The following is a 12,414-nucleotide window of genomic DNA, read 5'->3' as shown; positions in this document are numbered from 1 at the left end:
GAATAGTGTGAAGGCAACTAGCAGGAGGCTTAATGATGTGCTATTGAAGGACCCCCCCTCCACCCACCCTACCCTCCCCCCCCACCCCAATTGGTGTCCAGAGTAAAGTTGATCACCTTACAGAATTCCTAATAATTAGACCATCAAGAGGTGTGCCAGAGGAGAATGATAATCTAGAGCATGGCTGAGCGGCTCATGTAAGAGTATTTAGTGTGTGCGTCAGACATGCCAATATGAAAACTCTTGAGACCCTATTACCAAAAATGAAACTTTGACAGCTATTTGCAGCCTCTGAAAATGAGATCATGCTGTCGGGCTTTGTTCAGAGATGATTTGCTATTACACTTGGAGTATCCTAGTTTCCATAACATTAATATTTGTGCATTAATAAATATTTATTCAGTTGTGCATTAATTGATATTTATAGTGACGCCTCTGTCTAAAGTAAGAAGTTAAAAAGACCATCATTAAATTGTCTCAAGGCATTGATAGTATTCCATTGGTATTTTCTCTTCAGCCATGTTGAAGAAAGGTATCCTAAATTACTGCTTATGCATAAGATGTTCCACTGTTTCATTGTGCTCAAGTGACGGACCAACCTCTGCATGTTGTCCATTTCATCTTTACGTCTAGGGCATTGAGAGCACATCTTTTAATGTTCCCAGGCTGCATATGAAAGATTTAAAAATATAGGTGAACTACTGTTATTAGTAAAAAGTGTCATGTACTAATGTTAATCATTTTATTTGCCGTGCTTAATGTTTGAAAAGAGTATATCGCAAGATAGCTTTATTCTTTTATTTTAAAAACATGTACTGTCAACATTGTCCAGTGGCGTATAATGTTCAGTGAGAGATTTTTGTCGTTTGGTTTATAACAACAGTTTTATCATGTTTATGGTTTATTGTTAAACCAACAAAGATTTAATGTTCATATAACTCAATGTAGTACATTGTGCCAATGTATGAGATCCTTACTGCCATGAAGTGGCAGGTTTTCTTGGTTTAGGTTTATCTTTTTACTTGTTTCCCTTTTTCATTTTCATGTTAGAATACTATTTAGAAAAACAAAAAATTGGTATGCAATTCGTTTCAAAATATAATTATTTTTTGAGGGGAAAAAATGTAATGATACAGGCTGATTTGGTAAATTATTAAAAATACCTTTAAAGAGGTCTTGTGCACATGTTAACTTGTTCATTAATTCAGTGAAGATACCTGTATTGCATGTAATTTGTGCTGATTTGATATGTAGGTCTTTCATTTGATTGCTTATTTAAACAGAAATCTTCATTCCTACATATAATCAAAGTCCGTCCACCCTCAGTCCAACATCTGCCATATCCTAGATTCTGTGAAGTTTGTTAAAGCATTTTTTTAATCTCCGCCTATCCAATCAACACAGTACCCATATGAATGGCTCTTTCATAGCATATCAAAGAAGCGTTGAAACCAGATTCACAGTTATTATTTCAGTTGTTTTAGTAATATTTGGAAGGTTACTTTGAATGGTGTAGAACAGCATCGATATTGTGATAGTTTTACCCATAGATGATTTGTGGTATTTTATTATTCAGTGATCATAAGCTGCATTAAGCGCCTTCTTTATAAACGGTTTCATGGACGTAGAGTGGTGTTCTGGGCTATTTAGTTTGAGGACTCTATTCCCTCCATGGCTCAACAAGGAACTAACCCTTAATCACGCTATAATGAATGATGTTATGTCCTTAGATCACTTTAATAAAGTTCTATGGCTGGAGTACTTGAGGAAGTCCTTCGAACAACTGGGTCGCCCTGAACACTATGCCTCTCCTTCGTGCATCAGGAAAAAGGACGTAGACTGGACAAAAAAGTATTTTATGATGAGGGCAAGACTAGGCCGCGAGGAAACGGAAATGCGGAAAACCACAGTTAGATCACATTATCTGCTTTCTAATTCTACCTCGCTTGAGCCTTACCTCAATATTGTCACCAGGCCATTTCATAGGTTCTTACTGATCAAACTTAGATTTAATTTGATTCATTTTTACCTGGGCAGTTATCAGGCATGGGCTAAACCAGAAAATGCTTCACCTTGTACTTGTGATAATTTTTCAACGCAAGATACCATGCATTTTGTTATGTTTTGTGGTCTGTTCTCAGAGATACGGAAAAAGTATCTGTTGCCAATCTTAAGGGAAGCTGGCTTCATTCAAGTGAGCTCAACTATCAGGAGCCTCAGGGGGATAGGAAGCAGGCCGCCCCCCACTCAAAGCACAATCAACAGTGATGGCCCACCCCTTGTGCGCTCTATGGCTAGAAAAAATTCTTTGTTTTAATCAGACAGAGGGTATAATTAAGCCTTCTGTCTATATGAACTGCACACTGTTACAGATTAAGACGGCGCGAAGCGCCTATATATGTGTGTCTGAAGAGTCCGCCTCCAATCTACCAATTCCCTCTATCTTCCAACTGTGAAAAAAGGGGGAGGGGAGGTTGAAGTAAATAACAGTGATGAAACATGTCGGTTGACTTTTAATAGAGTGAGCTAACAGCACAGAATAAAGATGTAGTTGCCAGTTTGCTCTGCTCTTTTTAATGGTGATATATCTGTATTCCACTTTTTAGGGATATGGGAACATCACAATGGGTTATGTAACACGTGTAACACATGATGTTTTTTTTGGTTTGATTGCACTATCTTTTTCTCCCATTTTATTTTCGGGTTGACAGTAGCTGATGATGAGAAGTGAGGAATCAGGCGAGTACCAGTCTGTCAGATCCTCCCCTTGGTGTTGCTTCCGTGAGGCACTGTCAACCTCCCCTCCCCCTTTTTTCTCAGTTGGAAGATAGAGGGAATTGGTAGATTGGAGGCGGACTCTTCAGACACACATATATAGGCGCTTCGCGCCGTCTTAATCTGTAACAGTGTGCAGTTCATATAGACAGAAGGCTTAATTATACCCTCTGTCTGATTAAAACAAATAATTTTTTCTAGCCATCGAGCGCACAAGGGGTGGGCCATCACTGTTAATTGTTCATTCAAGTGAGGCCTGCATTACTGTATCTCCAGTCCCTGAGTAATACTCGTACCATATTTTGCATGGCAAATTACCTAGTGGCGGCGTCTAGAATTAGATCACGTATTTGTCAGATTCAGCTCCGCAGGATCCGGTTGTAGTATATAATGGTCCACCTCCCAACGTCACAAACACTCCACTGATACAACACAGAGTGTTTGAGCCATTAGGCGAGGGAAAAAATAATAAACAAGGGAGGGAAAGGGAAGGGACCGCAGGGAAAAGGAATAACCTGTAACGACAAAGAACATACACTTAGAATCCTTACATATGCATCGGCTACTCTCGAATGGTCTCACTAAAGAATTATTTGTACCTGCAAAATAAAGGAAACAAACTTCTGTAGTAAGCCTCCTCATTCACCACCAGCCTTGACTAAATGTCGTCTAAATGAAACATAAACAATGCATAAGGATCACATAGAACACACTTAGGGCCTTCGCAGAAAGAATAACATCAACCACCACTCCGCCTACCATGACTATAACGTGAGGATGCTTTGCAATAATGGGTTCTGATGAAGGAAATAAATATAAAGATTCCTTTGGTCTAGTTTTCCTTTGGTAAGGTCATGAAGGCAAAATAAAGGATGAATAATAATAATTCCCACTAACATACAGATACGGTAGTGTGTAGGGAGCAAGAACCACAACACTCCGCTCTGTCTCAAAGAAGAAACCCGAGTATACACGTGGTACACTACCATGAAAACAAAAGAAAGTACCAAGGTGTCCCGGGAGCTCAGGTCCTGAATGTACTCCACGAAAATCACCAGGTTTATATTCAAAGTAAAACCACACGGCAGCGCGTAGTTGTGACCACTACAGCGCTCTGCCAGTAATCCTCCTGCACCGAGTCTGTCCCAAAATAATATTTGTATCTCCCTAGAAGATGAGCTCTCTTCCAGAAAACAGGATAGAAACGGCAACGGGTAGCCGATTACTACCGCGCTCCGCTTCAGGAAAACACACACACAAGGTCAAGATCCTTTCCTTTTACGGTAACACGGCTGAAGGCAACGCGCTCCGTGAAGGCTTAGTCTAAAGACACAAGTTCCCTCTCCTACCTCGGAAACAGGAACGATCAAACGGCTTCTCAGTTTCGGAAACCTGCAGAACAGTGGCTCCTCTGCCAGCCGGCAAGGAACAGGAACGAGCACGAATTACACGCAACAGGATGCGTGTCAGCAATACAGTTATCAGCTCCCCTCAGCCGGGAGTCTGGGAGTTGTAGTTTCCTGGGCACGTAACTCCTTCTCAGTACTTGGTGTGAGCTAAATGGTTAGGCAATGTAGGCGCATGACCAGATCCTGACAGTATGTCCTCCCACCTAGCGCCTCCTAGGACCAGGCCGCATAGGGAACCTACGATGGAAAGAACTGATGGCGGCAGGGGCATGGATGTTCTTCACTGGTTCCCAAGAGTCATCCTCCGCCGAGTACCCCTTTCAGGAAACCAAATACCACAACACACCCCTCCTCCACTTAGAGTCCTTAATGCTCCGCACCACATACTCGAAACCCCCATCACAGAACACCGGAGGAGGAACACGTCTCCTAGCAGTGAAAGCGGGTTTCAGCAGGCTGCAATGGAACACATGCTGTATCCGAAGAGTCCTGGGCAATTTCCATTTGAAGGCCACAGGATTGATTTTCCTCAGGATGAGATAAGGGCCGATGTATCTAGAATGAAAGCTGCTTCGCAACTTAAACCTGAAGTTCTTGGTGGACAGCCATACTCTGTCGCCCACTTGATACATCGGGCCCGCTCTCCGATGCTTATCCTCCCACCTCTTGTACTCCAACTTTGCCTTCCGTAGATGCATTCTGACCTTCTTATGCACCTCATGCAATTTCTGCATTTGTCCCAATACCGTGGGTTGATCAGCCACTCCCTCCGGGATGCTGATAGGCAGAATCCGGGCGTCAAAACCATAGGTGGCACAAAAGGGAGATACCCCCACTGAACTATGCCAAGCATTGTTGTATGCTACCTCAGCCATCCATATTAAAGAGACCCACGAGTCATGAGCATCTGCCGCGTAACACCGTAGGTACTTTTTAAGGGTTTGATTGAGTCTTTCCGTATGCCCATCAGTCTGCGGGTGGAAACTAGTGGAGAGAGAAGGCTGAATGTGCAGCGCCTGACACCACACCTTCCAAAAACTAGCGATGAATTGTGGTCCCCTATCGGACACTATAACCTCTGGCATTCCGTGTAAACGTATTACGTTACTCAACAGTAATTGTGCCGTTTGTCCAGCTGTGGGGAGATTAACACAAGGAATGAAATGTCCCATCTTTTGAGACTAACAACAACCACCAGTATGGCTGTCTTGCCTTGATCCGGTGGTAGCCCCGTAATGAAGTCTAGGCTGATGGATTGCCATGGTCTTTTCGGTGTGGGCAGAGGCATCAACATCCCTTTCTTTTTTCCTGTCTCATTTTTTGCACGAGCACATTCTTCACACTGCCTTACCCAATTGGAGACGTCGTTTTTATCGGTCTCCCACCAAAAGTGACGTTGCAACAATTGAACTGTCTTACTCGCACCTTGGTGACCTGCTAACGGGGAATCATGACACCATTCGAATGCCTTTTTCTGCAAGGTCTTGGAATGAATACACAGTTTGTTATCGTGAAAAGGCAGCCCTTGCTTTAGCACACGACTACTACCTTTAGTGGCCCACAACACCCATGCATCCTGGTCTTTAGCTCTGCGGATCTTGTCCAAAAACCCGTCTGCCTGAATCGCACAAACCACCTTTGCAGGATCCACAATTGCCTCCAATACTTCCTTGCTAGTGTCCTTGTCTGTCTGATCCTGTCTGGACAGTGAGTCCGCTTTCCGATTTTCCGACCCAGGTCTGAAAGTGATCACAAAGTCATACTCTGAAAAGAAAAGCATCCACCTCATTTGTCTCTGAGTGAGGTGTCGTGCCGTCTTCATAAATTGAAGATTTCTATGGTCTGTAAATACAGTGATCGGGAAAGCTGCTCCCCACAGGTATTGTCTCCACTCTTGAAAAGCCCTTTTTATTGCCAACAGCTCTTTCTCCGCAATAGTGTAATTCTTTTCTGCCATGCTTAGTTTCTTGGACAGATACGCTACTGGATGCAGCTGCCCTGTGATCTGGTTTCTCTGTGAGAGAATAGCCCCTATCGCTTCATCTGAAGCATCGGCTTCCACTATGTAAGGGTTTTCGGGTTTTGGATGGGCTAGAATGGGAGCGGTGGTAAAAGCCTCCTTTAGTTTCCTAAAGGCTTCTGCTGCCTCGCTAGTCCAAAGAAAAGACACCCCTTTCCTAAGCAATCTGGACAAAGGCACTGCCACCTGTGAGAACTGGAGGATAAACCTGCGATAGTAATTCGCGAACCCTAGAAAACTCTGGACATCTTTCACACAGGTGGGGATGGGCCACTCTTGTACAGCCTGCAACTTTCTTTCAGACATTCGTAAACATGTGGGGCAAAGCATCACCCCCAGAAATTCCACCTCGGGCACACTGAATTCGCACTTGCTCAACTTACAGTAAAGCCTATGTTCCCTCAATTTCTGTAATACGTTCGTAACATGCTGTCTGTGCATTTCGATCCTTTCTGAGTATATCAGGATATCAACTATGTAGACTACCGCACAAATGTCCACAAACTCCTTCAAGACATCATTAAGGAAGTATTGGAATACCGCAGGGGCATTGCAGAGCCCGAACGGCATGACGGTGTACTCATACAACCCATAACGAGTCTTGAAGGCAGTCTTCCACTCACCCCCCTCCCGCAAGCGCACCAAATGGTACGCGCCACGGAGGTCCAGTCTGGTGTAAATCCTTGCATCCCGCACCTGATCCAAGAGTACTGATATGAGAAGCAAGGGGTATCGATTTCTTACAGTATTCTTGTTCAACATGCGATAATCCACACATGCTCTCAAATCACCATTCGCTTTCTTGATGAAAAACAAAGGGGAGGCAGCAGGTGATCTGGACGGCCGAATGAACCCAATCTTTACATAGTGATCTATATATTCTTTCAGATGTTCGCTTTTGGGAACAGACAAGGCATACACACGACATGATGGAATGGTCGCCCCCTCCACTAGATCTATACGACAGTCTTACATCCTATGTGGAGGCAATTGCTCTGCCTTGCCTTCGCTAAACACGTCCTTAAAACACAGATATTCAGAAGGCAAGGTAACCATTTTATAAGCGGCAGTAGCCACTACCACTGATAACAACAAAGCTGCAGTAGGAGAAGTCTTAAGCGTTTCCACGTGCTCTTTACATTCATCCGACAGGAACTGAATCTGTTTGGCCTTCCAATCAATAGTAGGGTTGTGATGACTTAACCAAGGCATTCCCAAAATGACCTCATACTGAGGGGCCTCTATGATGTTCAAAGACAGTTCCTCTCTATGTCTACCCTCTGGCACGTCAACAGACAGGAATACTAAATCTGTCTGTTCCGTGAGAAGACCGGATTTCAACGGTTTTCCATCCACTGCTAACACCTCTTCAGGCGTAGTACGAGGCACACGGTCTAAGGATAAAGAGGATACCAAACCCCGGTCTATAAAATTGCCCGTGGCCCCCGAATCTATCATGACCTTCACCTGATAAACCTGTAGTTGACTCTCAAGTCTCATGGGAAGAATGATATGGGTTTCTGATTCTTGCAAGGTCAAAATGGTTAGGGAAGGGATCCTCAAAGACTGAGTTTCTTCACTTTCCTGCGGTATCTCTGATCTTCTCTCGGGTGTACCTACGACCGAAACCGCTAATTTCTTGCTCTTATTCCATACCCCCGAGGTCTTAGGTTTAGTGGGGCACTCTCTTACGAAATGCCCCTTCTTTCCGCAATACATACACAACCCCAATGCTCGACGGCTCTCTTTCTCCTCTCTGGATAACGGCGCTCTTACTGCACCGATTTCCATGGGTTCACTGCCAGTCTCTGAAGATGGTGGTACTCTACGTGGGTTGCCCTCAGAACTAAAGGAAGTTTTGTCCCAACGTCACCTATCGCCCCCTCTATCTGTTAACCTGCCATCCAATCGTAGCGTCAAATTTATCATATCCGTACAGGTAACGGGTTGAGGATCAATGTGGGCTATGATGTCTTTTAAACCATCTCTTAGCTCTTGATAGAACAGAGACATTCTCTTTTCTTCAGGCCAGTCCGTTTCCGCTATCAATCTATTAAACTCAGTGAGATAGGATACTAAGTCACGCCTTCCCTGTCTAAGAGTGAGAAGTTCCCTGTCTGCACTGAACGTGGTGGCCCTCCGATCGAACACTCTTTCGAACTCTGCGCGAAACGCCGACCAATCCGATAGGATAGCGTCGTTCTTCCTTACTAGGGGAAACGCCCAGTTGGCTGCATCGCCTACCAGGTATGAAATGGCAAACGCCACTCGTGAATGATTATTAAATGTATACTTGTAAAGCGCACTGTTACTCCATCTCGGAGTGTCCTGGCGCTGTATACCGCTGGGGAACCCGTCCTGGCTTTCCCTGTGAGATGGTCCCTCCTGGGCACCCCCAAGGTGAAGCCAGGCATCCCCGGCGCTGATGGGGCCGTTGTGGAGATTAAGCAAGCTATTGCCCAGAGTTGCAGAGTGGGACCCATGGTTAGCTTAGCACCTAGGCGAGAATTATCGAGTCCGCGGACATTGACCCAAGACCCTGCCGTGACAGGAATTGAACCCTGGTCCCGAGCCGACCTCTGCTTCAGGGTCTGCTGCTTCTAATCAGTGAGCCACACTTCTCCATTATTGGGGAAGGATGCTGGCTTGCAAGAAAAGTGAAGCATAATCTGAGTGAGGAACACCTGTGTCTTAGCAGGGTCTCCAGAATAGTGCTCGGGGCTGGCCAAAGGGATGGGAGGAGGCACGGTAACCTGCACCTGGGGAGAGGCTGCGTCAAAGGGGTTTCTGTTCAGTTTATCTACCTTCTCCCTTAACGCTGCTGTTTCTGCTTTAGAGGAGGCTAACTCCTGCTGAACCATGACCAATGCCTGGAGAACGTCCTCCATAGTGGCCATTATAATGACAACCGAACCGGGCTGAGCTATATTCTTGGGCGTGTAATTCTATCAGATTCAGCTCCGCAGGATCCGGTTGTAGTATATAATGGTCCACCTCCCAACATCACAAACACTCCACTGATACAACACATAGTGTTTGAGCCATTAGGCGAGGGAAAAAATAATAAACAAGGGAGGGAAAGGGAAGGGACCGCAGGGAAAAGGAATAACCTGTAACGACAAAGAACATACACTTAAAATCCTTACATATGCATCGGCTACTCTCGAATGGTCTCACTAAAGAATTATTTGTACCTGCAAAATAAAGGAAACAAACTTCTGTAGTAAGCCTCCTCATTCACCACCAGCCTTGACTGAATTTCATCTAAATGAAAAATAAACAATGCATAAGGATCACATAGAACACACTTAGGGCCTTCACAGAAAGAATAACATCAACCACCACTCCGCCTACCATGACTATAGCGTGAGGATGCTTTGCAATAATGGGTTCTGATGAAGGAAATAAATATAAAGATTCCTTTGGTCTAGTTTTCCTTTGGTAAGGTCATGAAGGCAAAATAAAGGATGAATAATGATTCCCACTAACATACAGATACGGTAGTGTGTAGGGAGCAAGAACCACAACACTCCGCTCTGTCTCAAAGAAAAAACCAGAGTATACACGTGGTACACTACCATGAAAACAAAAGAAAGTACCAAGGTGTCCCGGGAGCTCAGGCCCTGAATGTACTCCTAGAAAATCACCAGGTTTATATTCAAAGTAAAACCACACGGCAGCGCGTAGTTGTGACCACTACAGCGCTCCGCCAGTAATCCTCCTGCACCGAGTCTGTCCCAAAATAATATTTGTATCTCCCTAGAAGATGAGCTCTCTTCCAGAAAACAGGATAGAAACGGCAACGGGTAGCCGATTACTACCGCGCTCCGCTTCAGGAAAACACACACACAAGGTCAAGATCCTTTCCTTTTACGGTAACGCGGCTGAAGGCAACACGCTCCGTGAAGGCTTACTCTAAAGACACAAGTTCCCTCTCCTACCTCGGAAACAGGAACGATCAAACGGCTTCTCAATTTCGGAAACCTGCAGAACAGTGGCTCCTCTGCCAGCCGGCAAGGAACAGGAACGAGCACGAATTACACGCAACAGGATGCGTGTCAGCAATACAGTTATCACCTCCCCTCAGCCGGGGAGTCTGGGAGTTGTAGTTTCCTGGGCACGTAACTCCTTCTCAGTACTTGGTTTGAGCTAAATGGTTAGGCAATGTAGGCGCATGACCAGATCCTGACAGTATTGCGCCACTAAGTGTAGTGTAAGAAGCATTTTTCATTAATTGTACATCTCATGTAGTACAACTTTTGACCCAATGTACTGACAATTACCCAATGTACTGTTTATAATCGCAAGTTAAATTTTTTTTTTTAAATGTATATAAATGTTTTATATCTTTTATGATTTTTAATGAAATCGAATAAAGTATTTTGACTGACTGACTCTATTCCCTTACTCCTAAAGCAAGCATTTACATATTTACAGCATAGAGGTCTCATATTCTTGAACTGTAGAAAGCTTCACATTAGAGCTGTGAAAAAACTAGGTTTGTGCAGATAGCATCGGGCCTGCTTGAGGACCTGGACCATTTCTTTTGTTTCAGAAAAAGCTGGTTCCTGCACCCTGCAGAACATTTTAAGCAGCTCTCTAATGTTTTGGCACATTTCAGTGAAAAGTTACCTGTCATCTTAGGCTGCTTTTTTCATGTGCCTGATAGAACCTGTCCAAGCCTGCTGAGAATGCCTTAGCATGTATTAAGTTAAATGTGGTACCAGAGGTTTTTCTGAAAAAGCTGAAACAACGCACATTTTCAGGTAATCGGACCTACCCAGATCTTTAACGAGTAAATTCAGCGCATGCACAATGTTTAGGTGGGAGTTGGAACGTATATTTACACATTGTACCTCTCTTGCTGCCTTATAATTTGCAAAAGCACACTGCGGCAATAAAATGCCGCTAATCAGCAGAATGTTTGAGTCGGCCCCAAAAAATAAATTTTGGCCAAGCTAATTTGTTGCATCATTGAATTTGCTGTGTGATTGCCTGACTTATTCTGCAGAAACAGAAAAATGAATGTCACTTTTGAAAGTAAACAGCTTTTGCAAGATGATAGTTGATTTAAATAAAACTGACCTGCGTATATTAAACTTGCTGAGACACACAAGGTTTGTGTACTGTCAAACAAAAGGTCCTTTTGGAGCAGCTATTTTAACATTGAAAGCATAGTGAGAAATAAATAAATTAGCCCACCCAATCTGACCTCCCCTTTTACTTTACTCCTGTCGGTGAGGTTATCTAACCACTTCCGCTCTCTAACCTCATCCGCCCACTTTTGCATCCAACGCAGACTGCTAAATTTGTACTTAATTTTGCATTGAAATTTGACTTTCAAAGCCTGCAACCTCTTATTATAGTCTACTTACTCTCAACAGGAACGAGGCCTGCTTTGCTTGCATATTTCACGGTCAACTGAAAGATCTCTGTAGGCCGTGCAGATGCTTCCTGGCCCTTTGAGAAGACTGTGGTGTATTTTGCCATAGTGATAGCACTGTCACCATAACATTCTTACCATGCATGTAAGGAAAGAGTAAATGGTCCCCCGGTCGCAGGAAAATTTGCTGGAAAGGTGTGCACTGACTAGCTCTTGAAAAATATCCACTGTAGCCTACTTCAGATGGCTTGTCCCTTTGCCCCACGCACACTGTCTACAAGCACTTAATTTAGATGATGTGATGTAATTTTACATTCTTCTAAAGCCCATGCATTGCTTTTAGAATGGTCCTCTGTATAACTGCCATGGGAAGATTGCAACAAGCTATTGTTGAAAACCTTCTTGTTCCCCTTTCAAATGGATATACTTGTCCAAACCCACAGTGTAGTTCTGCTTCTAATGGATACTTCAGTCTGCTCATTACTCACCTCTTGAGTCTCCTCCAGGCGCTGGACTGGGTCCTGAAAGGTTGAAACAGTTCTCTTGTACTGGTAGGAGGTGCACTGTTCAGTCTTGACCTCTGGTTCTACTCGGCACATGACCTCACTAGAGCCATATTGGTATCACCCACACACCCTGTCACAAGTTCATTTTTTTTCAACATCCTGCGACATGGATATGGAGTAGCTTTCCTTGGAACACTTTTCCCCAAATTCTGCTTTTTGCAATGTCAGACAGGATATCTCTAGCCAAAATGTGTTTAAAGCCTTGTAGCTCCAGCCAAGGGCAGATGTCCATTTCAGACCCTCACAAGGTCTGCCTCTTGT

At 44.1% G+C, this 12,414-nt stretch overlaps 1 protein-coding gene across 3 annotated transcripts in view; it reads left to right on the top strand.

Moving 5' to 3' along the window:
* Positions 1–12,414, top strand: part of CSK (C-terminal Src kinase) — a 797,455-nt gene that overhangs the window by 495,029 nt on the left and 290,012 nt on the right. The window lies entirely within an intron of this gene.

The sequence above is a fragment of the Lissotriton helveticus genome, chromosome 3_2, assembly GCF_964261635.1.
Source record: "Lissotriton helveticus chromosome 3_2, aLisHel1.1, whole genome shotgun sequence".
NCBI lineage: Eukaryota > Metazoa > Chordata > Amphibia > Caudata > Salamandridae > Lissotriton > Lissotriton helveticus.
This window is presented reverse-complemented; position numbering and strand designations above follow the sequence as displayed.